This window comes from Lissotriton vulgaris, unplaced genomic scaffold (genome assembly GCF_964263255.1).
Source record: "Lissotriton vulgaris unplaced genomic scaffold, aLisVul1.2 SCAFFOLD_13159, whole genome shotgun sequence".
NCBI classification, from domain to species: Eukaryota; Metazoa; Chordata; class Amphibia; order Caudata; family Salamandridae; genus Lissotriton; species Lissotriton vulgaris.
Genome location: NW_028241158.1, coordinates 14,442 through 20,621, shown reverse-complemented (window position 1 = coordinate 20,621; position 6,180 = coordinate 14,442). Strand labels below are relative to the sequence as shown.

The following is a 6,180-nucleotide window of genomic DNA, read 5'->3' as shown; positions in this document are numbered from 1 at the left end:
CACACGAGCAGGCGACTAACTTTAAACAGGAAGACAAGTGAATGGGTCATGTAAAATTGGTTTCCATATCATCTGTACAACATTTGGCAAATGTTTTAAGCTTTGGCATCGGTTACTGAGTGATAAACTCCAGGTATTTACGATGACTTATAACAGTGTTCTGACTAGCTAGCCAAACAATTATTTTACTCGGTCCCTGCAAACCTCTGGCCAATCACGATCTTCGTAAAAAAAAAAACAATCCGAGATGCAATGCACAGTGGTCAGTCATTTAGTAGTAGAGCTGAAATATTAGTACGCTGAAGACTGACTTAGCAAGACGCTTCCATGGGTGTAGCGTTACTACCAGAGTTGGGAGTGAGATTGGAGTTTGTGTGACTTCTGTTGCCATCAGAAGTTTGAGTTCTGCTTCGGTTGCCTTCGCTGGTGTGAGAACGGCTTCTTGAACCCTCTCCGGTATGGGATCGGTTTCTATTGCCTTCCATTGACGTTACACTGGACCCAGAAGCTGTGCGGGACCTCATAAGCCGGGTCATACTTGCTGAAGGCATGTAACCCATGCCTTGAACGAAGTATTTAAATGCTTCTGCAAGTTTTGCTGGCTGAACAACTTGTGGGAATCCTCCACAGTCTGACATCTTTAAGAGTGTGGTCTATGTAGGAACCAGTTTTGAGTTGCACTCCACCACTGCATCAACAGCAGGGGAATTATCACCAACAACGAGCAACGATGGGCACTTAAGAGTATTATTAGGTCCTCCAGGAAACGGGCGCTCAATTTCTAGATCTCTTCGGCTGTTATAGGACTTGACAAAAAGTTGAAGATTGTCCCGGTTTATGCCATTCAAAATATGTTGGCGATAAGTCACGATCAGATCGTGGTTGTTGTGGATTTCCTCCTTTGAAAATAAATGTGATATGACCATATCCGGAAGTGCATGAGTCCACCAGAAATTTTAGCTGCTGCCCAGTCCATCCAACCCTCACTGCAGGGGTTGATGTTAATAAGAACAAGTCCTTCCACTATTGACGGATGATTGAGAGCAAATCTGGTTAGGACATAGGCGCCTGCTCCAATTCCCATTCCAATAATGCTCTTTAAACCAAGTTGTTGAACAACTCCTGGAAGCATCTCAGCAAGCTGATCCATAGAAGGATAGACATATCCAGCTGGGAAAGATGGCGCACCCTCTTGTTGACCCGGTGCATCCACGTGACAAACTGAAAAATGCTGTGATATTTTCTGCATGTCTTCAAAATTGAAGAGCGGATTGAAACAGGTTTTATGATTGAGTCCTATATCGTGGTAGGTCAAGATGACAGGTCTGTTAACCTTTGGGGTCCCACACATTGTAACATGGAGGATTCCATGTGCTGTTTCAATGCTTTGCTTCTGAATTTCGAGCTCTGGAAAGATAACCGAGATTCCCTCTTCTGTTATCAGAGGTCTAACCTCGGTCACATCCTCAAGTACGATCAAAATTGTGGATCGTGTGATTGTCTCAGACCGCTACTGTGGAAACTGCCCTGTCCGGAGTACACTTTCCCAGGACGACTGTACCAATGCTGGTGTAATGCTAATTAAGGGACTCAGATTTATGGTGCTCTGAGCACATGAGATGTAAACTGTGCCTTTTACTTCATTCCTGAACACAAGAAAGGTATTTGAGCTAGAGGCATACAAAGTAAAGGAATAGAAAGAGGTGCCCAGAATGCATTAGGCGCACACTGCTGAAAGGCATTGTGCGGCACACACAGTGACAGGTGCAAGTCTACGTGAAGCACAGCTAGTGCATGGTACTTAAACCAATGAGACTTCTAGAATGAAATGCAAAAAATGACATCTGATGCTCTATAATATAAGACACAAAGACAAGGAATTAGCAGGTTAGGCCTTGTGTATCAGACCTTCACGAAGCAAAGGAGCACAGATGCCCAGTGGTGAAATGAATGGAGAGTGGTTCTTGAGTGGGAGGATATGTTCGGTTGCTATGATTTCTTAGCAGTAACATTTTGCCTAATGAGCACAGATGCCCAGTGGTGAAATGAATGGAGAGTGGTTCTTGAGTGGGAGGATATGTTCGGTTGCTATGATTTCTTAGCAGTAACATTTTGCCTAATAGCCTAACAGTCTGCCTGCTTAGACGATGCTGGGTGGAAGGCCTGGTACTTGTGGCTAGAAATCCTAGATTGTATGACAGAGGTCCTGGCTTGCGAGGGGAAGTCTGGGCACCCAGACATGTCCCAGGGTGTTCACCCACCATTGTATCCACTTTTGTAGTTTTCATATTGCGCAAACCTGGCCTAAGGGGATCACAGTGCTTCATGTGAACACTAGATTATAGTACACAAGTCAAATTTATGTTTTTTCCAGGGATGGGGAAATTAAATGCTTTGCCCACAGTCCTAGCATAGTGAGCCAACGCCGGGACTTTAACCGGAGTGCTTAGTTGGAAAGTCAGAAGCTCTATGCGTTAGGCCACATCTGGTATCCTGACCACTTGAATTTGTTGCATGGCAGACTGTATATGCATGGAAAGCGGTGTAAAATAAAGTCCATACCAGACTGTACACACCATGACAGAAGCGGAAAACTGGTACCGGGTATACTGTACACACCAGAATAGCAGTCTAAATGAAGACAAGCCACAGCATAATAACTGATGTCGACTCTATACCTTAAAATGGCTGATCCCTCTTTCAAAGCCTGGAGAATCAACTCCGGGGCCTGTAGGGGTGTCTTTCTCATGTAGGGGCACCCTCACATTTGGAACCAAGCATCCTGCCTACCATAGGCGTGACATAGTTTTTAAGTGCAGTGACCTCAGATATAAGGAACTTATAGCTGTTGTGAGAGGTGCAAGTACTATCTCACACAGGCTATAAGGGCAGGCCTGTAGTCCAGTTTAAGTGGACTACCACAGGTGATAAAATACATGCTGCAGCCCATCGAGCCTCTGGTGTACCTATGCCCTGGGTACCTTAGTGGCATATACTAGCGACGTATAATGTTACACCAGTAGCCAATTGTGGATGTACCAAAGTACTTACCAGAGCCAATTTAGGGCAGAGAGTACAGTTGCTGGCATCCTGATTAGTAGGATCCCAGCAGACTACAGTCAAAACACACTGACCCCAGGAAAAAAGTGGTGGTAACAATGAAAGCAGATCCTACTTTCCAATACCCCCTGCCCCAAACATAATGATGAGGCTAATCTTTCCCATTTGAAGCTTCATAGTCCTAGTGAAAATATCTGGAAAGTCCATCTTTGTTGGCATTGTTAGTCCCAAGTCTATGTTCCACTAAATAGTCCATCCCCTGTAGGGAAATGGATCACCTCAAAAGTTTTAGTTTTTCACCCTTCATCTGTTTCAGCCATAAAAGGGGCCTATGGTCTTTCTGAACAATGAAGTGAGTGCCAAACAGGTATAGCCTCAACTTCTTCAAGGTCCAGACCACAACAAAGGCCTCCCTCTCAATAGCTGACCAACGTTTCTCCCTGGTGGTCAACTTTCTGCTTATAAAAGCTGGGGTTGATCCTGGCCCTCTGCATTAAGTAGTGACAATACTGCACCGATCCCTATCTCAGAAGCATCTATATGGACAATGAATGGTTTGGAGTAGTCTAGACTTTGCAGAATTGAAGCAGAGCACATTTCTTGCTTCAGGTTATCAAATGCCTTCTGACAGCTAAATGCTAGATATGCTGCACTATAAGCTTCCAGACATGTTAAGACTTTATTCACCACCAGCCTCTGAAATGTGGTAGGTGCATTTTTGAAACCGAAAGTCATCACAATAAATTGATAATGTCCATTTGGAGTTGAAAATGCTGTTTTAGGTTTGGCATCCTCATTGAGTCTGATTGCAAATAACCAGCAGTCAGGTCAAATGTACTGAGATATTTGGTAGGGGCCAAAGTATCAATCTGTTCATTTGCCCTTGGAATTGGATAGGCATTAGCCCTAGTGACTGCATTGAGGCCTCTATAGTCATCACAAAAACCCATCTCTTTCTTACCATCCTGCTGTGAGATTTTGGTACAAGGACTACAAGACTAGCCCAAGGGCTATCTGAAGCCTCAATGACTCCCAACTCTGGAATCTTTTGGACCTCTGTCCTGATGCAGTCTCTGACATGGTCAGGCTGTCTGTATATTTTACTCTTCACAGGCATGCTGTCACCTGTGTCCACTTCATCGGTACACCAGGTGGTTTGACTGGGAAACAGAGAAAAGAGACCAGAAAACTGACATCCTGTCTACAATCAGTTTGCTATTGATCAGTGAGGCTGTCTGCCAAGGCTACTCCTTCAACTGATCCGTCAACAGGGTCCTGAGAGAGGAGATTAGGGAGAAGATCACTCTCTTCCTCCTGTTCCTCATCAGTGGCCATGAGCAAGCTCAAGTCAGCCCTGTTAACAAAAGGTTTCAGGCGAATCACATGAAGTACCCTGTGGGGACTTCTTGGATTACCTAGGTCAATTTGGGGCCAATCCACTTGTCTTAGAGAGCTGCTGGCGCCACAGGCCACAACACCCACACTTTCTGTCCTGGCGGGTAAACAGTAAGTACAGCCTTTTGGTCATGTCAAGCTTTCTGAAGCTCCTGGCTGGCCTCAAAATTTTTGCTGGTCACCTTCATATGCTCAGCCATGTGAGAACGCAGGCCCAGAACATAGTCTACTATGCCCTGTTTAGGAGGCTTGAGAGGTTGCTACCATCCTTCTTTGACCATACATAATGGACCCCTAACTGGATGTCCAAACAGAAGTTCAAATGGGTTGTGGCCCACCCCTTCTGAGGAACCTCTCTGTAGGGAAAGAGAAGGCAGGAAGTAAGACATCCCATTTTCACTTCAGCTTTTCTGGGAGTTCCATGATCATACCTTTAAGGGTCTTGTTGAACCTTTCAACAACCCCATTGTCCTGTGGATGGTAGGGTGTGGAAAACGTATAGTTTACACCGCACTCTTTTACTTCTATCTGACAAGACCTCCTTAGGGAACACAACTCTGAAAAAAATTGCCAGGAGAGCCCTGGCCACTGCAGGAGCTGTAGTGGTCCTAAGGGGAATAGCCTCCGAATATCTCGTGGCATGGTCTACCACCACTAAGATAAAACTATCTCCAGGTGCTGTTGGAGGGTTTAAGGGACCTGCAATGTCTATCCCTACCCTCTCATAGAGAACCCTAACCACTGGCAGTGGGATTAAGGGGGCCTTTGTAGTGTCACCTGACTTACCACTGGCTTGGCAGGTGACACAGGACTGGCAAAACTCCCTTGTGCCTCAGACATGTGGGGCCAATGAAAGTAAGAGACAAACCTGCACCAAGTCTTGCTTTGCCCAAGATGTTCTGCAAGGGGAAGGTTGTATGCCAGGGTCAATAAGAACCCCCTGAACGTCATAGGTATGACCAACCTCCTGGTAGCACCAGGCTTGGGGTCTCTACTTACAGAAAACAGGAGCCCTTCTTCCTGATAAGTCCTGTGGGACCTACTGAAATGTCCTGCTTCCTCAACAGCACCTTGATGTCTGAGATGTTCAAGAGAGGGACAGGCCTTCTGCTCCAGACTGAAGTCTTCTCTTGAAGGACCCCTGACCCTAGTTGCTCTGCCTTGTCAGGCCCAAGCTCCTCTAGTACAGCTCCCTCACAAGTACTGAGAACATCTCCCTGAGGAGGCTGATTCTCATTGTAAGTCTGAGAGGAGGATACATCTTTATCCTTCTTGATCCATCTCTTGGGAGCTGGCTGGTCCATTTCTTCAGGATCCAGGGCCCCCACAGTGCCTAACTTCTTGGCCGCAGCCCTAGTGACAGCAAATACACTGGCTAAAATTCCCATAATTTTTACATGAGTCATGAACTCCACTTTAGACCAGGCTGAAGTTTCCAAATGATTGCCCAGTAGACAGTCCACAGGTTGGTCGGGGGATGCCACAACTCTCTTTGGGCCAGTTACCCCTCCCCAGCTGAGATTGACATCTGCCATGGAATGATCTGTCCTGCAAGTTTTTCTGTCACCATAGTGACACTGGCCCAATGTGTCCCTGTATGCCACAGCTTCCTGACCATTGATGAGAGGCTGTTGTCTGTATTTGCCCAAGTTAGTGGGACTTTACAATAAGGGTGGCAAGCTCAGTGCCACCATCACAGACTAAAACAGCCTGAGTGGGTGTCCT

General features: G+C 46.0%; 1 pseudogene; it reads right to left on the bottom strand.

Annotated features, from left to right (window-relative positions):
- Positions 1–310: 310 nt before the first annotated feature.
- On the bottom strand, positions 311–1,383 carry LOC147672098 (protein NDRG1 pseudogene; annotated as a pseudogene).
- Between the last annotated feature and the right edge of the window lie 4,797 nt (positions 1,384–6,180).